The sequence below is a fragment of the Bos grunniens genome, chromosome 20 (assembly GCF_055505025.1).
Source record: "Bos grunniens cultivar Pamir isolate PY7600 chromosome 20, Bosgru_T2T1.0, whole genome shotgun sequence".
NCBI classification, from domain to species: Eukaryota; Metazoa; Chordata; class Mammalia; order Artiodactyla; family Bovidae; genus Bos; species Bos grunniens.
In genome coordinates, this window is record NC_141184.1 from 71,702,637 (window position 1) to 71,723,954 (window position 21,318).

At 38.9% G+C, this 21,318-nt stretch overlaps 2 pseudogenes across 1 annotated transcript; both read right to left on the bottom strand.

Annotated features, from left to right (window-relative positions):
- Positions 1 to 1,925: 1,925 nt before the first annotated feature.
- On the bottom strand, positions 1,926 to 13,335 carry LOC147350639 (olfactory receptor 5D3-like; annotated as a pseudogene). Its single transcript, XR_015149085.1, has 2 exons — positions 13,325 to 13,335; positions 1,926 to 3,189 (listed from the first exon to the last, which is right to left on the bottom strand). The product of XR_015149085.1 is annotated as an olfactory receptor 5D3-like (transcript).
- A 4,405-nt stretch (positions 13,336 to 17,740) lies between these two features.
- Positions 17,741 to 21,115, bottom strand: LOC147350640 (olfactory receptor 5D13-like; annotated as a pseudogene).
- Positions 21,116 to 21,318: the final 203 nt, after the last annotated feature.

A 21,318-nucleotide genomic window follows, 5' to 3' on the forward strand; every position in this document is an offset into this window, starting at 1 on the left:
AGAAGTAAAGAGCATTCATCTGTATACATTCTTAATATGTATCTATTTTGTGGGTCTGCTCTAGAATCTGATGCTAAAGCACTGAATCAGCATGTCTAAACTACAGATATATTTGAAGAAGCATGTAAAATTCATGTACTTATTTATTACAGTTGCAAAAGTTAGAAAACCACTATTAGATTTTCTAGCTATCATTGTAGAGTGTCTATGTGCAAAAACATTTCACAATGAAATTAAAGCCCAAGAAGATTCTCTGGCTCCCACAGGGGGGATTTGTGAGAAACTGACCTCTTACACAGAATCATACTGGGAAGAATTTATGAAGAATTTTTTTTTTAAATAAAAGACTCCAGGGGTTTTCACCTCTGGTATGTTTTCTCAATTTACACACAATATTTTAGAAGTGTTATTTATGAGTAGAAACATGGTAGAAATCATTTTTTGAGATATATTGTCCAAGAAAAATGGAGTGTTGGTGGATTGTTGCTAATTTAGAGAATATAAATGTGTAATCTGGTTAAGTAATCTCTCTCTTTTTGACTGCCCTGTATCAGAGCATCTAAAGAGTCATTTGATCTACATACTGGCTGTTATTATGAGATCTAGTGGATGTGAACTAAAGGCAAGAATATTTTTTAAGTCCTATAAATGGAATTATAAAATTAAAAATTGACTTATTCTATTGTCTGAGGGCCTCCCACCTCAATTTACCAATATCTCCCTGGAAGGAACTTGTACACATAGATACACCTCAGCTTTTGTGACTATCCTAAGGATATGGTAAAGAATCCGCCTGGAATATGGGAGACCTGGGTTTGATCTCTGCGTCAGAAAGATCCCTTGGAGAAGGAAATGGCTACCCACTCCAGTATTCTTGTCTGGAAAATCCCATGGACGGAGAGGCCTGGTTGGCTACTGTCCATGGGGTCGCAAAGAGTCAGACATGACTGAGCGACTTCACTATCTATCCATCTATCTATACTACAGAGGGCTTCCTAGGTGGCACTAGTGAAAAGGTACCTGCAGGAGACATAAGCAATTCTGGCTCAGTCCCAGGGTCTGCAAGATCCTCTGGAGGAAGGCATGGCAACCAACTCCAGTATTCTTGCCTGCAGAATCCCATGGGCTGAGGAGCCTGGTGGGCTACAGTCCAGGGTCCAAAGAGTCAACAGAGTGAAATGACTTTTAGCACACAGCACGCACGTGTTATAGAGAGAACGGATGATGGTGTGTGGAAGGGATAGGTAGACAGGACTCTGTGATGCCCACAGGTAGAAACTATTTTTGAAATAGTGACAGAAGGGAAAGCTAGGAAATGATGACTATGAACTTTCTTAGTTCATTGAATTGGCTAAAGTAAAACAAGATCCAAAAGGGTAGCAGTAGGCAATACAACTGAAAGGATGAGTGTAAGAAACAGTCTGTGCTCAGCTGTAGCACCAGCCAGAAAGATGGAACACAGCTTCTGGGGCACAACAGCTGTGTAAAGCACAGGTTTACAAACAGCCAGGAAGCAGTGATGTACCAACAATACTAATAATTAGTTGTTTTTTTTTTTTTTTTTTAAAGAATTGTGTGTGGTTTAGGAGGAAAGAGAGAGAAGCGGAAGTCACATACCCTCCTTCCTTGTGTGTCTCTGTGTATCTTTTTCTGTCTCTTATAAGGACACTCTCATTGGATTTTGGGTTCACTTTACGCTCATCTTGACTCTTACCTTAATTATATCTGCAAAGATCTTATTTCCAAATAAGGTGACATTCTGAGTTCTGGGCGACATGGATATTTGGGAGACACTATTCATCCACAGCTCTTCCATGTTGGATCAGAAGTTGAAGAATTTCCTTGAAATGCAGGAAACCCAGCTTCAAACCCTGGGTCAGGAAGATCCCCTGGAGAAGGCAATGGCTACCCACTCCATCATTCTTTCCTTGAGACTTCCACGGACAGAAGAACCTGGCAGGCTACAGTCCGTGGGGTGGCAAAGAGTCAGACATGACTGAACAACTCACAGTTTCACTTTTCATACACCCACAACACACATCATTTTACACATGATATACAGCTATTTTATTTGACACTGAACTGAACAAAAACCAAGAGATCAAATAGCCAATTCATGGCTCTAAATTTATGATCTAGTGAGTTGACTACATAATTTGAGTCTTCATCTCTACAAGAAGATTTAACCAACACTATGTAATGATCAAATTTCTTTTGGACATACAGATCTTCAACCAAATTGTATTCAGTGATTCATTAATTTCCTGACACCCTCTTTCACATCTTTGTTCCTGAGGCTATAGATCAGAGGGTTCAGCATGGGACTCACCACTGTATAAAATACAGAATCTACTTTGACTTTGAGCCATGAGTTTTTGGAGCTGGGTACACAATAAAGGAACAGGACAGTCCCATGGAACGTGGCGATGGTGGTCAGATGGGAGGCACAAGTAGAGAAGGCTATTTGGCGCCCCCAGCAGAGGGCTTTTTTATGATAGTGACAAGAATGGACATATAAGTAGTGAGGACAATTGCCAGGCTGCTCACCGCATTGAATACGGCAATGGCAAAACAGAGCATTGGCTGATGAAGGGGTCAGAGCAGGAGATGGAGACAGTGACAGAGTGTTCACAGAGGGAATTATTTATGATGTTAGACCCACAGAAGGATAATGCCAGGAGGAAACAGGTGAGTGTCAGGGAGGAGACTATATCCCACATGCAGGGACTGGCCACTAACGATGCACAGAGCTTTGGGGACATGACCACTGTGTAGAGTAGAGGCTTACAAACGGCCACAAATCGGTCATAGGCCATCACTGCCAGCACGAATGCCTCTGCCACTGCAAACACAAGCTGAGAAGAATTGCGTGATGCATCCCGTGAACGAGATGGTTCTGTCTTCCACACCAAATTCTGCAAGAGTTTGGGTGTAACTGTGGTGGAATAGCAGAAATCAACAAAGGACAAGTGACTGAGAAGAAAGTACACGGAGGTGTGGAGTTTGGCACCGATCCTGATGATGGTGATCATGCCCAGGTTCCCCACCATGGTGACTGCATAAACAGTGAGGAAAGCCAGGAACAAGGGAACCTGGAGGTCGGGATATTCTGAGAAGCCCAAGAGGGTGAACGTGGCTCCTGCACTCCGATTTCCTTCAACAAACCACAAAATTGTTATTGGAGAAAATCTAAGACAGTGATAATAAAATGATAACAATGATAATGATGACACTGCATGGATATCACATTTATCGTGCAGCAGACATTGTATTAAAATATTGGTACATTAGTTTTTACCACTAAATAAGACTTATGAATTTCAAAACAACTAGTCTCATATTTTACAAAAGGAAATGGTAGCATATATGAGTTAAGACACTTGTTTGAATTAACACAGCCTGCTAGTGATGAGTTAGGTTTGAAGTTGATCATGAGTGACAGAAATTGAATTTCATGTAGAGTTAGAAATGTTTTCTATAGTGTTGCAGAAAAACATGTTTTTCATAGTTCCACCATTCTGAAGGTCTGTGCTGTATAGTGGGAGTAACATAACAATAAATGAAAACATAGCACTCAAATTTATTTTAAAAAGCAGGAGGAGTAATATTTTTAGAGGTCGTAGTACTTCTATCATTATATTCAAACTGAAGATCATCAAAAAGGCAGAGGTCATGAGTTACCACAAGAATTTTCACATTTTAGAAAACACAAATGAACATTGAAGGAATTAAAGCTCTATCTTCAAGTTTTCCAGTGCTTCCAGTTTGATGCTAAAATTATTGGCTTTGTGTTCAGTGCAGCGACCTGGTAAAGCAATGAAGTTGTATTACAATTTGCAGTACCCTCACTTGTTTTCTTTCCTATTTGACTATCATTTGTCTCACACACTACCACTGATGCTCTCAATATAGTCTTTTAAATTCTTTGATCAATATCTCTTAACTTGCTATCAATATTTTTAATCTAATACATTTATTAGGAATATTATACATTTAAATGGTTATAGAATATCTGAATTACAGAGTAACTTAAAATATATTTTGCTCAACTCTTTCACATTCTACACTGTTTCTCAAGAAAATCAGAGAATACGGTAATAAACACAAGTGGTTACATTATCACCCTCAAAACTTCTGGTGACAGGAATATTGAGTTTGATTAAAACTACAGGTGATAATCTTGCTTTGAGTCATACAATCATTATTTGTGCACATTATTTTGAGAAAGCAAAAGCATCTTGTACTGGTAAGCAGTTTATAACAACAGAAGTATACTTATTTGGCAAAGATTTTTAAATAAGTTAACCAATAACAAGCACACATCTGAAATATTCATTAATAAAGGGACTATTTGTTTGAACCTCATAAACACAGATGCAATTTTAGTTTTGTCTGACCATGTGAAGGGAGAAAAAATTCATTATTTCTTGAATAGCTTTATAGTACTTTTGACACTCAAAAAATGTATTTCCTATATGCATAAAAGGGAATGGGTGGGAAGTGGAAAAGAGTTAGTGACAGACAGACTGGCACAATGAAAGAAGCAAGGAGTTGGAAACATAAATTTAACTTCAGTTCCAAGCTTTGGCATTTACTGTATGATCTTTGGTGAATCACTCAGATTTTATGAGCCTCAACTTCTTTATCAGTAATAATGATATGATATTTTATAGGTATATAAGTATTAAGTTAAGAAATGGCATTAATATAATTTGTACAGTCTTACAGTTATGCAATTCAAAATATATAGGTTTTCCCACCCTCATCCATTTTAATTCTTAATACTCTGAATAATTGGTATTATTTTTATTTTTATTTCTTTTTTTTCTAATTTTATTTTATTTTTAAACTTTACATAATTGTATTAGTTTTGCCAAATATCAAAATGAATCCGCCACAGGTATACATGTGTTCCCCATCCCGAACCCTCCTCCCTCCTCCCTCCCCATACCATCCCTCTGGGCCGTCCCAGTGCACCAGCCCCAAGCATCCAGCATCGTGCATCGAACCTGGACTGGCAACTCGTTTCCTACATGATATTTTACATGTTTCATTGCCATTCTCCCAAATCTTCCTACCCTCTCCCTCTCCCACAGAGTCCATAAGACCGTTCTATACATCAGTGTCTCCCTTGCTGTCTCGTACACCGGGTTATTGTTACCATCTTTCTAAATTCCATATATATGCGTTAGTATACTGTATTTATGTTTTTCCTTCTGGCTTACTTCACTCTGTATAATAGGCTCCAGTTTCATCCACCTCATTAGAACTGATTCAAATGTATTCTTTTTAATGGCTGAGTAATACTCCATTGTGTATATGTACCACAGCTTTCTTATCCATTCATCTGCTGATGGACATCTAGGTTGCTTCCATGTCTTGGCTATTATAAACAGTGCTGCGATGAACATTGGGGTACACGTGTCTCTTTCCCTTCTGGTTTCCTCAGTGTGTATGCCCAGCAGTGGGATTGCTGGATCATAAGGCAGTTCTATTTCCAGTTTTTTAAGGAATCTCCACACTGTTCTCCATAGTTGCTGTACTAGTTTGCATTCCCACCAACAGTGTAAGAGGGTTCCCTTTTCTCCACACCCTCTCCAGCATTTATTATTTGAAGACTTTTGGATCGCAGCCATTCTGAGTGGTGTGAAATGGTACCTCATAGTGGTTTTGATTTGCATTTCTCTGATAATGAGTGATGTTGAGCATCTTTTCATGTGTTTGTTAGCCATCTGTATGTCTTCTTTGGAGAAATGTCTATTTAGTTCTTTGGCCCATTTTTTGATTGGGTCGTTTATTTTTCTGGAGTTGAGCTGTAGGAGTTGCTTGTATATTTTTGAGATTAGTTGTTTGTCGGTTGCTTCATTTGCTATTATTTTCTCCCATTCTGAAGGCTGTCTTTTCACCTTGCTAATAGTTTCCTTTGATGTGCAGAAGCTTTTAAGGTTAATTAGGTCCCATTTGTTTATTTTTGCTTTTATTTCCAATATTCTGGGAGGTGGGTCATAGAGGATCCTGCTGTGATGTATGTCGGAGAGTGTTTTGCCTATGTTCTCCTCTAGGAGTTTTATAGTTTCTGGTCTTACGTTTAGATCTTTAATCCATTTTGAGTTTATTTTTGTGTATGGTGTTAGAAAGTGGTCCAGTTTCATTCTTTTACAAGTGGTTGACCAGATTTCCCAGCACCACTTGTTAAAGAGATTGTCTTTAATCCATTGTATATTCTTGCCTCCTTTGTCAAAGATAAGGTGTCCATACGTGCGTGGATTTATCTCTGGGCTTTCTATTTTATTCCATTGATCAATATTTCTGTCTTTGTGCCAGTACCATACTGTCTTGATAACTGTGGCTTTGTAGTAGAGCCTGAAGTCAGGTAGGTTGATTCCTCCAGTTCCATTCTTCTTTCTCAAGATCGCCTTGGCTATTCGAGGTTTTTTGTATTTCCATACAAATTGTGAAATTATTTGTTCTAGCTCTGTGAAGAATACTGTTGGTAGCTTGATAGGGATTGCGTTGAATCTATAAATTGCTTTGGGTAGTATACTCATTTTCACTATATTGATTCTTCCAATCCATGAACATGGTATATTTCTCCATCTATTAGTGTCCTCTTTGATTTCTTTCACCAGTGTTTTATAGTTTTCTATATATAGGTCTTTAGTTTCTTTAGGTAGATATATTCCTAAGTATTTTATTCTTTCCATTGCAATGGTGAATGGAATTGTTTCCTTAATTTCTCTTTCTGTTTTCTCATTATTAGTGTATAGGAATGCAAGGGATTTCTGTGTGTTGATTTTATATCCTGCAACTTTACTATAGTCATTGATTATTTCTAGTAATTTTCTGGTGGAATCTTTAGGGTTTTCTATGTAGAGGATCATGTCATCTGCAAATAGTGAGAGTTTTACTTCTTCTTTTCCAATTTGGATTCCTTTTATTTCTTTTTCTGCTCTGATTGCTGTGGCCAAAACTTCCAAAACTATGTTGAATAGTAATGGTGAAAGTGGGCACCCTTGTCTTGTTCCTGACTTTAGAGGAAATGCTTTCAATTTTTCACCATTGAGGATAATGTTTGCTGTGGGTTTGTCATATATAGCTTTTATTATGTTTAGGTATGTTCCTTCTATTCCTGCTTTCTGGAGAGTTTTTATCATAAATGGATGTTGAATTTTGTCAAAGGCTTTCTCTGCATCTATTGAGATAATCATATGGTTTTTATTTTTCAATTTGTTAATGTGGTGTATTACATTGATTTGCGGATATTGAAGAATCCTTGCATCCCTGGGATAAAGCCCACTTGATCATGGTGTATGATCTTTTTAATGTGTTGTTGGATTCTGATTGCTAGAATTTTGTTAAGGATTTTTGCATCTATGTTCATCAGTGATATTGGCCTGTAGTTTTCTTTTTTTGTGGCATCTTTGTCAGGTTTTGGTATCAGGGTGATGGTGGCCTCGTAGAATGAGTTTGGAAGTTTACCTTCCTCTGCAATTTTCTGGAAGAGTTTGAGCAGGATAGGTGTTAGCTCTTCTCTAAATTTTTGGTAGAATTCAGCTGTGAAGCCGTCTGGACCGGGGCTTTTGTTTGCTGGAAGATTTTTGATTACAGTTTCAATTTCCATGCTTGTGACGGGTCTGTTAAGATTTTCTATTTCTTCCTGGTCCAGTTTTGGAAAGTTGTACTTTTCTAAGAATTTGTCCATTTCTCCCACGTTGTCCATTTTATTGCCATATAATTGCTGATAGTAGTCTCTTATGATCCTTTGTATTTCTGTGTTGTCTGTTGTGATCTCTCCATTTTCGTTTCTAATTTTGTTGATTTGATTTTTCTCCCTTTGTTTCTTGATGAGTCTGGCTAATGGTTTGTCAATTTTATTTATCCTTTCAAAGAACCAGCTTTTGGTTTTGTTGATTTTTGCTATGGTCTCTTTTGTTTCTTTTGCATTTATTTCTGCTCTAATTTTTAAGATTTCTTTCCTTCTACTAACCCTGGGGTTCTTCATTTCTTCCTTTTCTAGTTGCTTTAGGTGTAGAGTTAGGTTATTTATTTGACTTTTTTCTTGTTTCTTGAGGTGTGCCTGTATTGCTATGAACTTTCCCCTTAGGACTGCTTTTACCATGTCCCACAGGTTTTGGGTTGTTGTGTTTTCATTTTCATTCGTTTCTATGCAAATTTTGATTTCTTTTTTGATTTCTTCTGTGATTTGTTGGTTATTCAGCAGTGTGTTGTTCAGCCTCCATATGTTGGAATTTTTAATAGTTTTTCTCCTGTAATTGAGATCTAATCTTACTGCATTGTGGTCAGAAAAAATGCTTGGAATGATTTCTATTTTCCTGAATTTACCAAGGCTAGCTTTATGGCCCAGGATGTGATCTATCCTGGAGAAGGTTCCATGTGCGCTTGAGAAAAAGGTGAAATTCATTGTTTTGGGATGAAATGTCCTATAGATATCAATTAGGTCTAACTGGTCTATTGTATCATTTAAAGTTTGTGTTTCCTTGTTAATTTTCTGTTTAGTTGATCTATCCATAGGTGTAAGTGGGGTATTAAAGTCTCCCACTATTATTGTGTTATTGTTAATTTCTCCTTTCATACTTGTTAGCATTTGTCTTACGTACTGTGGTGCTCCCATGTTGGGTGCATATATATTTATAATTGTTATATCTTCTTCTTGGATTGATCCTTTGATCATTATGTAGTGACCTTCTTTGTCTCTTTTCACAGCCTTTGTTTTAAAGTCTATTTTATCTGATATGAGTATTGCTACTCCTGCTTTCTTTTGGTCCCTATTTGCATGGAAAATCTTTTTCCAGCCCTTCACTTTCAGTCTGTATGTGTCCCCAGTTTTGAGGTGGGTCTCTTGTAGACAACATATGTAGGGGTCTTATTTTTGTATCCATTCAGCCAGTCTTTGTCTTTTGGTTGGGGCATTCAACCCATTTACGTTTAAGGTAATTACTGATAAGTATGATCCCGTTGCCATTTACTTTATTGTTTTGGGTTCGAGTTTATACACCGTTTTTGTGTTTCCTGTCTAGAGAATATCCTTTAGTATTTGTTGGAGAGCTGGTTTGGTGGTGCAGAATTCTCTCAGCTTTTGCTTGTCTGAAAAGCTTTTGATTTCTCCTTCATACTTGAATGAGATCCTTGCTGGGTACAATAATCTGGGCTGTAGGTTATTTTCTTTCATCATTTTAAGTATGTCTTGCCATTCCCTCCTGGCTTGAAGAGTTTCTATTGAAAGATCAGCTGTTATCCTTATGGGAATTCCCTTGTGTGTTATTTGTTGTTTTTCCCTTGCTGCTTTTAATATTTGTTCTTTGTGTTTGATCTTTGTTAATTTGATTAATATGTGCCTTGGGGTGTTTCTCCTTGGGTTTATCCTGTTTGGGACTCTCTGGGTTTCTTGGACTTGGGTGATTATTTCCTTCCCCATTTTAGGGAAGTTTTCCACTATTATCTCCTCAAGTATTTTCTCATGGTCTTTCTTTTTGTCTTCTTCTTCTGGAACCCCTATGATTCGAATGTTGTAGCGTTTAATATTGTCCTGGAGGTCTCTGAGATTGTCCTCATTTCTTTTAATTCGTTTTTCTTTTATCCTCTCTGATTCATTTATTTCTACCATTCTATCTTCTAATTCACTAATCCTACTTCTGCCTCTGTTATTCTACTATTTGTTGCCTCCAGAGTGTTTTTAATTTCATTTATTGCATTATTCATTATATATTGACTCTTTTTTATTTCTTCTAGGTCCTTGTTAAACCTTTCTTGCATCTTCTCAATCCTTGTCTCCAGGCTATTTATCTGTGATTCCATTTTAGTTTCAAGATTTTGGATCAATTTCACTATCATTATTCGGAATTCTTTATCAGGTAGATTCCTTATCTCTTCCTCTTTTGTTTGGTTTGGTGGGCATTTATCCTGTTCCTTTATCTGCTGAGTATTCCTCTGTCTCTTCATCTTGTTTAAATTGCTGAGTTTGGGGTGTCCTTTCTGTATTCTGGCAGTTTGTGGAGTTCTCTTTATTGTGGCGTTTCCTCACTGTGTGTGGGTTTGTACAGATGGCTTGTCAAGGATTCCTGTTTAGGGAAGCTTGTGTCGGTGTTCTGGTGGGTGGAGCTGTATTTCTTCTCTCTGGAGTGCAATGAAATGTCCAGTAATGAGTTATGAGATGTCTATAGTTTTGGGGTGACTTTGGGCAGCCTGTATCTTGAAGCTCAGGGCTGTGTTCCTTTGTTGCTGGAGAATTTGCTTGGTATGTCTTGCCCTGGAACTTATTGGCCCTTGTGTGGTGCTTGGTTTCAGTGTCGGTATGGAGGCATTTGATGAGCTCCTGTCAATTAATGTTCCTTGGAGTCAGGAGTTCCCTGGAGTCAGGGTTTGGACTTAAGTCTCCTGCTTCCGGTTATCAGTCTTATTTTTACAGTAGTTTCAAAACTTCTCCTTCTATACAGCACCATTGATAAAACATCTACATTGAAGATGAAAAGTTTCTCTACAGTGAGGGTCACTCAGAGAGGTTCACAGGGTTACATGGAGAAGAGAAGAGGGAGGAGGGAGTTAGAGGTGACCCACATGAGATGAGGTGAATCAATAGTGGAGAGAGTGGGCTAGCCAGTAGTCACTTCCTTATGTGCAGTCCACAACTGGACCACTCAGAGATGTTCACGGGGTTATACAGAGAAGAGAAGAAGGAGGAAGGTAACAGAGGTGGCCAGAAGGATAAAAGGGGGGAATGAAAAGGAGGGAGACAGATCCAGCCAGTAATCAGTTCCCTAAGTGTTCTCCACCGTCTGGAACACACAGAAATTCACAGAGTTGGGTAGAGTAGAGAGGGGTTAGGGCAGAGACACAGGCGACCTGGTGGAGAAAAAGGAGAGTCCAAAGGGAGAGAGAGCAGTCAAGCCAGTAATCTCACTCCCTAGTGAAAAATGGGTCCTGAAGATTGGGTCCTTAAAGGTACAAAATTGGTAACAAATACATAAAAGCAAAAATTAAAAATCTAGAGTAGAATTTGGAATTTCAGAAATACGATGTTAAAGAAAAGAAGAAGGAAAAGAAAGAGAGAAAAAACGAACAAACAAAAACAAACAAGGTCGTGAAAAGTATAAAGAAAGTACAGGTACAAAATTGATAACTAATACCAGAAAGCAAAAATTAAAAATCTAGAGTAGAGTTTGGAATTTCAAAAATACGATGTTAAAGAAAAGAAGAAGGAAAAGAAAGAGAGAAAAAACGAACAAACAAAAACAAACAAGGTCGCGAAAATTATAAAGAAAGTACAGGTACAAAATTGATAACTAATACCAGAAAGCAAAAATTAAAAATCTAGAGTAGAGTTTGGAATTTCAAAAATACAATGTTAAAAAAAAAAAAGAAGAAAAATAAAGAGAGAAAACAAACAAACAAATACGAACAATGTCACAAAAATTATAAAGAAAATATAGGTACAAAATTGATATCAAATACCAAAAAGCATAAATTAAAAATCTAGAGTAAAGTTTGGAATTTCAGATATACAATGTTATATAAAAGAAGAAGAGAAAGAAACAGAGAAGAAGAAGAAAAAGAAAAAAGTCACAGAAATTATCTAAAAAAGAACTATAGGTACAAAATTGATAACATATACCAAAAAGCGAAAATTAAAAATCTAGAGTAGAGTTTGGAATTTCAAAAATACAATGTTAAAGAAAAGAAGAAAAAAAACAAAAACAAACACAAACAAACAAACAAAAAAAAACAAGGTCAAAAAATTATAAAATATATATATATGAAGTTTGCTGAAGAAGAAAAAAATAGGGTCTTTTTTTTTTTTTGCAAAGTAATAGGTTATAAAAGTGAAAATTAAAGGAACAATAGAGGACTTAAAAAAATTTTTTTAATTAAAAAAAAAAGAAAGAATGATCGTAAAAATAATAAAAATATATCTAGGACTTTTTTGGTTTTTTTTGTGGGTGTTGTGGGTTCAGTTCATTTTTGGCTAGTTCCTTGGTCAGATTTATATTTCTCAAGATCTATAGGCCCCTTCCTATGTAGTCCGTAGTAACCACAGGGTTTTGATCTATTGCCTGTAGCTTCCAAGGCGTTTCCCTCTGTTATATCTTCTTCTGTTTGCTAGTCTCTTCAGTATCTGGTTTCCGCCCTGACACAAAGGGAACGGAGGAGGACACTTTTTTTTTTTTTTTAGGCTTACTTGTTCAGTCGCGCTGTGGGGAGGGAGGGAGGGATGCTGCAAACAAATAACACTGGCGTGGGCTCGCAGTGCCTCAGCCACCCTGGGTCTGCCCCCGCTCACGGCGCGTGTAGCCTCCCTGTCCACACTGCTCGGACTCTAGGTTGTTCCACCGGGAACAATCCGAGGCTGGCCCTGGGCTGCATGCACCTCCCAGGTCCAAACCGCTCAGGTTCAGGCACTCGGGTAGTCCTCAGAGGCGCAGACTCAGTTGGGCCTGCGTTTTGTGCTCTTCCCAGGTCTGAGCAGCTCAGGTGATGAGGTGTTTGGCGAGCGCCAATGCTGCGACTTATCGCCTCCCTGCCACTCGGTTATCTGGGTGTAAAACCGGCGCACCTTCTCAGGCAGATGTTGACTGTCCAGACCCCCAAGAAGTTTTAGTTAGCAAAGAAGCCTGCTTACAGTTTTATAGATAATGTCTCTCTGGGGCTACGATTGCCCACTTCGGGCTCTGGCTGCCTGTCACCGGAGGGGGAACGTCTGCAGCCGGCTATCTCTGTTCAATTCTTTGTTCCGTGCGCGGGCCTGGCGGTCTTAGGTTAGGGCTGGCTTTTCGCGTGGTAGATATCCCACAGTCTGGTTTGCTAGCCCAAATTATTTCGCTCAGATAGCGCTCAGGGTATTCAGGCCAGATTCTTACTCTCAGTGATGCAGCCCATGCCGCGCCTCCCTGCCCAGCCCCCGCTTGCTAATGGCGGATGCAGGCGTCTGCGCTGCTTCTCCGCTGAGGGAGTTACCGTAGGGCTCGTAATCTGCGAGTTTTAATTGTTTATTTATTTTTTCTCCCTGTTATGTTGCCCTCTGTGCTTCCAAAGCTCGGCACAGATTCGGCAGTGAGAAGGTTTCCTGGTGTTTGGAAACTTCTCTCTTTTTAAGATTCCCTTCCCGGGACGGAACTCCGTCCCTCCCTCTTTTGTCTCTGTTTTTTTTTGTTTTTAATATTTTCTCCTACCTCCTTTCGAAGAGTTGGGTTGCTTTTCTGGGTGCCTGATGTCCTCTGCCGGCATTCAGAAGTTGTTTTGTGGAATTTACTCGACGTTTAAATGCTCTTTTGATGAATTTGTGGGGGAGAAAGTGTTCTTCCCGTCCTACTCCTCCGCCATCTTGGCTCCTCTCCTGAATAATTGGTATTATTTTTAAACGTATTATTTTAAACAATCTAAGAAACAGATCAAGGTTCAAAGTTTGCAGCAGCAAAACTGCAGGAACAATTTGTGATGTCAAAGAGTAGTTCAACTCTTTTCCTGAATTTCCTCTTGGCCCTGTTCATGCTAATTCATCGATCACTATCCTTCAGTAAATTGTCTCTGTTTCCCCTGTGTTTTCTCATTATTATCTGACTCTTATTAATCATCCCCTTTTAATCTCACGGTCACCTAGGCTCAGCCAACTTCCCTGTGATGCTACTAACCTGCACTGTGAGAAAATAAATTTCTTCTCTTCTTCATTACTGTGGTTGTTATGACATTTTATGACTCTTAAAAACTTTAATTTCTCCCTACTAACTAATTTATCAAATCTAAATTTCTCTGCTCAGTTTTACCTAAACCCTTATCCTAACTACATTCTCCAGTTTTCAGCCTTCTCTGCTCATGTCAGTATTCTCAGAATATAATGCCTATAATTTCCTCTTTTTCTTACATACTGATGCAGCACTTGAACAAGACATAAAACATTTCATGAAAATTACTATCGTGAGGACACTTTTCCTTTTCACTTCAGCCATATTTTCCACACCCTTGACATACCTGAAGACATTACTGTCAGAAAAATGGAATTGTATATTATGGTATTTATTATTATTTTATGCATATTATTCTTATCTTCTTTTGACTCAGTTTTGAGGTGTTGAGGAACTACCAGGCATTATAATATTCTTTTTAAAAATTTCATTGTGACTACTCTACTAAGCACAGTGTGGATATCAGAGCAAAAATGAGGATGATACCCCAGTGAAGGGGGAGGATATCAAAGCTCAGCCCTCAGGAAAATGGACTCAGGAGACATTATCACACAAAGACTGACAAAGAGGGTCCACTGCTTTAGAGGTTTCAGGATCTCAGAGTTCCCCAAAGGAGAGAAAAGAGACAAGATAGATCATCCTGCCTGAAACCAACTCACCCCAAGATCCCATTTCTACTATTAATTGTCTCCAGGGCAGTTCCCACTCAGAATTCAAACATCATGTAAAACATTAAGGAGTTAATCAATATAGCAGGAGCCCACAAAAATTCAATGTGACTGGAATATACTTCTTTCTTAATATCCAGAAAAACTCAGAGAAAGGAAGAAACAGAGAGAGAGAGATTTGGAAGCTGAATCTGATTCCTATGAACAAAATGTAGGGCTTATGTATGCTCCCATAACCTCAGGGATTTAGACCCCAGAGAATATTTCTTGAGCTATTTATTTTTGTATCACATATCAAGAAATTAGCTTGAATGCTTTTTTTATGTGGCAACTTGCAAGAAGGTATTTTTTTTTCTGAATCCCTGGAAATGGCACCTCAAATAGTCTATTTCATGAATTTCTTTTAAAAATAATTATAAAAAAATACATGAACTGAATAAGACAACTTGGTGACTACAGTAAAACCCAAAATGAATGATAAATAAGCTAAAATGCAACTGTTCAGAGATATTAACTGCTATTATATATATTTACTGTGTGATTTTTCTTTCCCATTTTGTGTATGAAGTGCATGTGTTTTGAGATGTATAGCAATATAACTTGGTCTCTGGTTTTGTTGCTTAACCTAAATAAATATTATTGTCTTCAGAAATAGTGATGTTCTTTACTGAAACTAAATTGTGCTTTCTTCTAAATATAAGCAATCCACACTTCCTAGCTTATACAATTAAATAATACAGTCTCTTAAAAATGGCAAATGCATTTTGGAAACTTAAGTCTCTAAAACCTCTGACTGTCCATCTACTGGTTCTACTACAGTGAAATATCATACAGTTAGACCACTGGCTTGCCTGATGGCTTGGTGGTAAAAAAAAAAAAAAAAATCAGCTGCAGTGCAGGAGACGTAGGTTCTATCCCTGCCTGGAGTCGGGAATAGCACTTGGTGAAGGAAATGGCCACCCACCCCAGTATTCTTGCCTGGGAAATCTGTTGGACAGAGGAGCCTGGTGGGCCGCAGTCCATGGATATGCAAAAGATTTGGACACAATTTAGCGACTAAACAGCAGGAACAAATACTTTCCCTAGGCTCCTGACAACCTGACTAACACTTGCCAGACTCTACCAGGAAGGCATAACACCAGAGGCTGTTTCCCACTAGGCACAGAATTATTGTACATAGTATGGTCTTGATCCAAAATCCCACAAGTCTGCATGGTTATTCTCTCACTGAGATAGGCTTGAGTTCCACAGTGCACCTTCCCCCCACTGCTGACACCTCTGTACCCTGGACTAGCTTTGGAGCCAGTATCTACACCCTCTCACCCAGAGCTAGCAACCTTCTTGGATATTACTTTTCCAGGTTGCACAACAAATTGCCACCAACTTCGAGGCTTAAACTATCACAGTTTCTGTAGCATAATAGTCTGGGAAGTGCTTGTCTAACTTCATAAGATACTGCTAAACTATTTTCAAAGTTATTTAACCCTGTACTCTTATTTGAAGTGCATAAGCATTTAACTTGCTCCACATTTTCACCAGTATTTGAAACTCTTATTCATTTTAGCTATTCTAAAGGGAGTACAGTAGTTTCTCCTTGTGGTTTAAGTTTTAATTTTAATAAGAATGTCATTGATGACTCGCTATACTTAGTATTTGTTCATGTGTTTATTTGTGTGTTCTGTTTTGTCAAATGTGTGCTCAGAAAGTTCATCAAAACTTTAAGTAGGATTTTTTCTCGTATTAAGTATAAAGATTTCCTCTGTATGTTTTACACTGAAATCATTTATCAAATATAAGTTTTGCAAATACTTACTCACAATCTATGGCTTGTATTTTCACCTTATTAATGGTGTCCTTTATGCTTAAGAAACTTTTACCAAACATTTTTAATGGCAATGAAGCTCCTTTTATTGTTTTTTAAAGATCCATCCTTTTTATGTTCATTCAAAGAATTATCATCCTAACTTTTGAAAGATTTTTTCTGTTTTATGCTAAATATTTTTCAGTTTTCATTTTTATGTTTATATCTATGATTCATTCATCTATGATTCCTTGGAAAGAAAGCTATGACAATCCTAGACAGTGTATTCGGAGAAGGCAATGGCAACCCATTCCAGTACTCTTGCCTGGAAATCCCATGGATAGAGGAGCCTGGTAGGCTACAGTCCATGGGGTCACTAGGAGTTGGACACGACTGAGAGACTTCATCTTCACTTTTCACTTTCATGCATTGGAGAAGGAAATAGCAACCCACTCCAGTGTTCTTGCCTGGAGAATCCCAGGGACAGGGGAGCCCAGTGGGCTGCCGCCTATGAGGTCACGCAGAGTCAGATATGACTGAAGTGACTTATCAGCAGACAGTGTATTAAAAAGCAGAGGCGTCACTTTGTTGACAAAGGTCCATATAGTCTAAGTTATGGTTTTTCCAATAATCATATATAGATGTGAGTGTTGGACCATAAAAAAGGCTGAGTGCTGAATTGTTGCTTTCAGATTGTGGTGCTGGAGAAAACTCTTGAGAGTCTGTTGAACAGCAAGGAGATCAAACCAGGTCAATCCTACAGGAGATCAGCCCTGAATTCTCATTGGAAGGACTGAGGCTGAAGCTGAAGCTCCAACACTTTGGCCACCGGTTGAGAAGAGTTGACTCATTGGAAAAGACCCTGATGCTGGGAAGGGTTGAGAGCAGGCAGAGAAGTGGGCAACAGAGGATGAGATAGTCAGATAGCTTCACTGACTTGATGGACATGAGTATGAGCAAACTGTGATATAGTGAAGGACAGATTGCTGTCATGCGTGCCTAAACACTTTAGTCTAAGACAATACTTGGTCATTGTATGACTGGAATAATTGTGTTGTTGATTGGTCACTCATATTTTATTGTTACTGTGTGTTTGATTGATTACTTCTTGGAGTCCGTGTTGCCCTCCTGTCTTTAATTTTCCCAGACTTCTGTTTTGAAGAGGACATCATAAACAGTTTATGCCTTCTTTGTAGGAAGCTTGAACTTTCTCCTTAATCATTTTTCTTATGAGGTACATGCCAACTGTCCAAAGCAGAAAAAAATAGCTTATTTCATCATATATCCATCAACTTTTAATACAATTGAATTCACTCAAAAATAATTTATAAATACTACAAAAAGCAGTCATTAAAAAAATTTTGGTTTACATATGGTTTACAGCTATTTTACTAAACACTGATGTATGCAAAAATCAATAATCATCAATGAAATGCTATCCTGCCATAGATATATTAACTTAAAGCTTTATATTTATCAAAAGATTTGAATCATCACTTACACCACAAGAACTGAACAATCTGTAGCATAGGACATCAATTTTTTTTTTCAGAAATAAAATAATGAAATTAAAAATATTATGTGGAGTGACAAAGCAGTTTTGTGAAAACAAATCTTGTAAATGTATTTTTTACTTCTTTGTTCCTCAAGCTGTAGATCAAGGGGTTCAGCATAGGAATCACTACTGTGTAAAACACAGAAGTCACTTTGACTGTGAGCCAAGAAGTTTTGGGGTTAGGAATGCAGTAAAGGAGAAGGATGGTTCCATGGAAGATGCTGATGGCTGTCAGGTGGGAAGCACAGGTGGAGAAGGTTTTCCAGTGCCCACTTGCAGAAGGCATCCCCATAACAGTGATAAAAATCAATATATAGGACATCAGAATAATCACTAGGCTGCTCGCCTCATTGAACATGATGAAAACAGAACATAACATCTGACTGATATAGGGATCTGAGCAGGAGACAGAAACAATTACAGAGTGGTCACAGATAAAATTATTTATGGTGCTAGACTTGCAATAGGATAATGCAAGAAGAAAATATGTGTGTCGTGGAGCACACTACACCCCACAAGTAAGAGCCAGCCACCAAGAGAGCACAGCGCTTCGGAGACATCGCAGTGGTAGACAGAGCGAGGGGTTGCAGACTGCACAACGCAGTCATAGGCCATTGCTGCTAACATGAAAGTTTCCACTACATCAATAGGCAAGCGAAACAAAATTGTGCAATGCAATCAGAGAAAGAGATGGTTCTGTCCTCTACAATCAAATTCTCCAACAGCTTGGGTGTGATCCAACCAGTCCATTCTGAAGGAGATCAGCCCTGGGATTTCTTTGGAAGGAATGATGCTAAAGCTGAAACTCCAATACTTTGGCCACCTCATGCGAAGTTGACTCATTGGAAAAGACTCTGATGCTGGGAGGGATTGGGGGCAGGAGGAGAAGGGGACGACAGAGGATGAGATGGCTGGATGACATCACTGACTCGATGGATGTGAGTCTGGGTGAACTCCGGGAGTTGGTGATGCACAGGGAGGCCTGGTGTGCTGCGATTCATGGGGTCACAAAGAGTCGGATACGACTGAGCAACTGAACTGACTGACTGACTAACAGTAGAAAAACAGAAATCGACAAAGGACAAGTGACTAAGGAAAAAGTACATGATCGTGTGGAGTTTTGAATTGACCTTGATGATTATGATCATGCCTAAATTCCCCACCACTGGAGAAGGCAATGGCACCCCACTCCAGTACTCCTGCCTGGAAGATCCCATGGACGGAGGAGCCTGGTAGGCTGCAGTCCATGGGGTTGCTAAGAGTGGGACACGACTGAGCGACTTCACTTTCCCTTTTCACTTTCATGCACTGGAGAAGGAAATGGCAACCCACTCCAGTGTTCTTGCCTGGAGAATCCCAGGGACGGGGGAGCCTGGTGGGCTGCCGTCTACGGGGTTGCACAGAGTCAGACACGACTGAAGTGACTTAGCAAATTCCCCACCACAGTGGCTGTGTAGATACACAAGAAAACAAGGAAAAGTGGGACCCGGAGTTCTGGATATTCTGAAAAACCCAGGAGAATTAATGTGGGTATGATACTGTGATTTCCTTCTGATAGCAGGATGATTCCTGTTGAACAAAGGACCAAACATTTTTCCTGAAAAATAGAAATGAATACAAAAGAGAAACAGAGAAGGCAGAAGCTTCATATGTCTCTGGGGAGCTGGTATATATTCTCCAGATACGGTCCTCAAACCAGCAGCAGCAGGGACGCCTAAGAATATGTTCGGGATGCAAATTCTCAAGCCCTGTCTCAAACTTCCTGAATCAAAAACTCTGGAAAGTAGCCCACAATTTGTGATCTATCCAGGCCTCCAGGTGATTTCTGATGCATGATAAATTATGAGAACCATTAAAATACAGACTATTCATGCTATCGTTTAAAATTTAGCCCTTAGTATTTTCAATATACAACTAAAATATAAATTTGGAACACACAAAAAAGTGTAAATCTCAAAATTTTGAGATGCCAAAAAGAAGCAGAGTACTTTGTTATGGTTCTAACGGTTACACTAAGAATCAAGGAGATCACATGGTGTGTAAAAGGTGCCGTATAAATCTCAGTATAATTTTTTTATATTCTAGGCATATGAAAGAATTCAGTTCAGTTCAGTTCAGTCGCTCAGTCATGTCCAACTCTTTGCGACCCCATGAATCCCAGCACGCCAGGCCTCCCTGTCCATCACCAACTCCCGGAGTTCACTCAGACTCACATCCATCGAGTCAGTGATGCCATCCAGCCATCTCATCCTCTGTCGTCCCCTTCTCCTCCTGCCCCCAATCCCTCCCAGCATCAGAGTCTTTTCCAATGAGTCAACTCTTCGCATGAGGTGGCCAAAGTATTGGAGTTTCAGCTTTAGCATCATTCCTTCCAAAGAAATCCCAGGGCTGATCTCCTTCAGAATGGACTGGTTGGATCTCCTTGCAGTCCAAGGGACTCTCAAGAGTTTTCTCCAACACCACAGTTCAAAAGCATCAATTCTTCAGTGCTCAGCTTTCTTCACAGTCCAACTCTCACATCCATACATGACTACAGGAAAAACCATAGCCTTGACTAGACGAACCTTTGTTGGCAAACTAATGTCTCTGCTTTTGAATATGCTATCTAGGTTGGTCATAATTTTCCTTCCAAGGAGTAAGCGTCTTTTAAGTTCATGGCTGCAGTCACCATCTGCAGTGATTTTGGAGCCCCTCAAAATAAAGTCTGACACTGTTTCCACTGTTTCCCCATCTATTTCCCATGAAGCGTTGGGACTGGATGCCATGATCTTCATTTTCTGAATATTGAGCTTTAAGCCAACTTTTTCACTCTCCACTTTCACTTTCATCAAGAGGCTTTTGAGTTCCTCTTCACTTTCTGCCATAAGGGTGGTGTCATCTGCATATCTGAGGTTATTGATATTTCTCCCGGCAGTCTTGATTCCAGCTTGTGTTTCTTCCAGTCCAGCGTTTCTCATGATGTACTCTGCATATGAGTTAAATAAGCAGGGTGGCAATATACAGCCTTGACGTGTTCCTTTTCCTATTTGGAACCAGTCTGTTGTTCCATGTCCAGTTCTAACTGTTGCTTCCTGACCTGCATACAGATTTCTCAAGAGGCAGGCAGGTGGTCTGGTATTCCCATCTCTTTCAGAATTTTCCACAGTTTATTGTGATCCACACAGTCAAAGGCTTTGGCATAGTCAATAAAGCAGAAATAGATGTTTTTCTGGAACTCTCTTGCTTTTTCCATGATCCAGTGGATGTTGGCAATTTGATCTCTGGGTAAGCACCCACAAAGTTTGTGAATTGGCCTAAATCTTAAGTTGCAACTAGTTTATGCCTTCCGTCTTGTGCTTAAATTAATTATAAAATCTTATTCATGAAATAATCATGTACCTTCCATCAAAACCTTCATTAAGGTTATACTAGCTCCTGGGATAATTTTTGGGTTTTTATATTGACATTTCGCTTAACATTGATTCATTCATTAATTGAATCTAATTAACTTATATTAATTACTTGTAAATGTGATTTTAGATCATCTATTTTAATATATAAGGCTTCCATAGTGGCTTAATGGTAAAGAATACACCTTCAATGTAGGAGACACAGGAGACA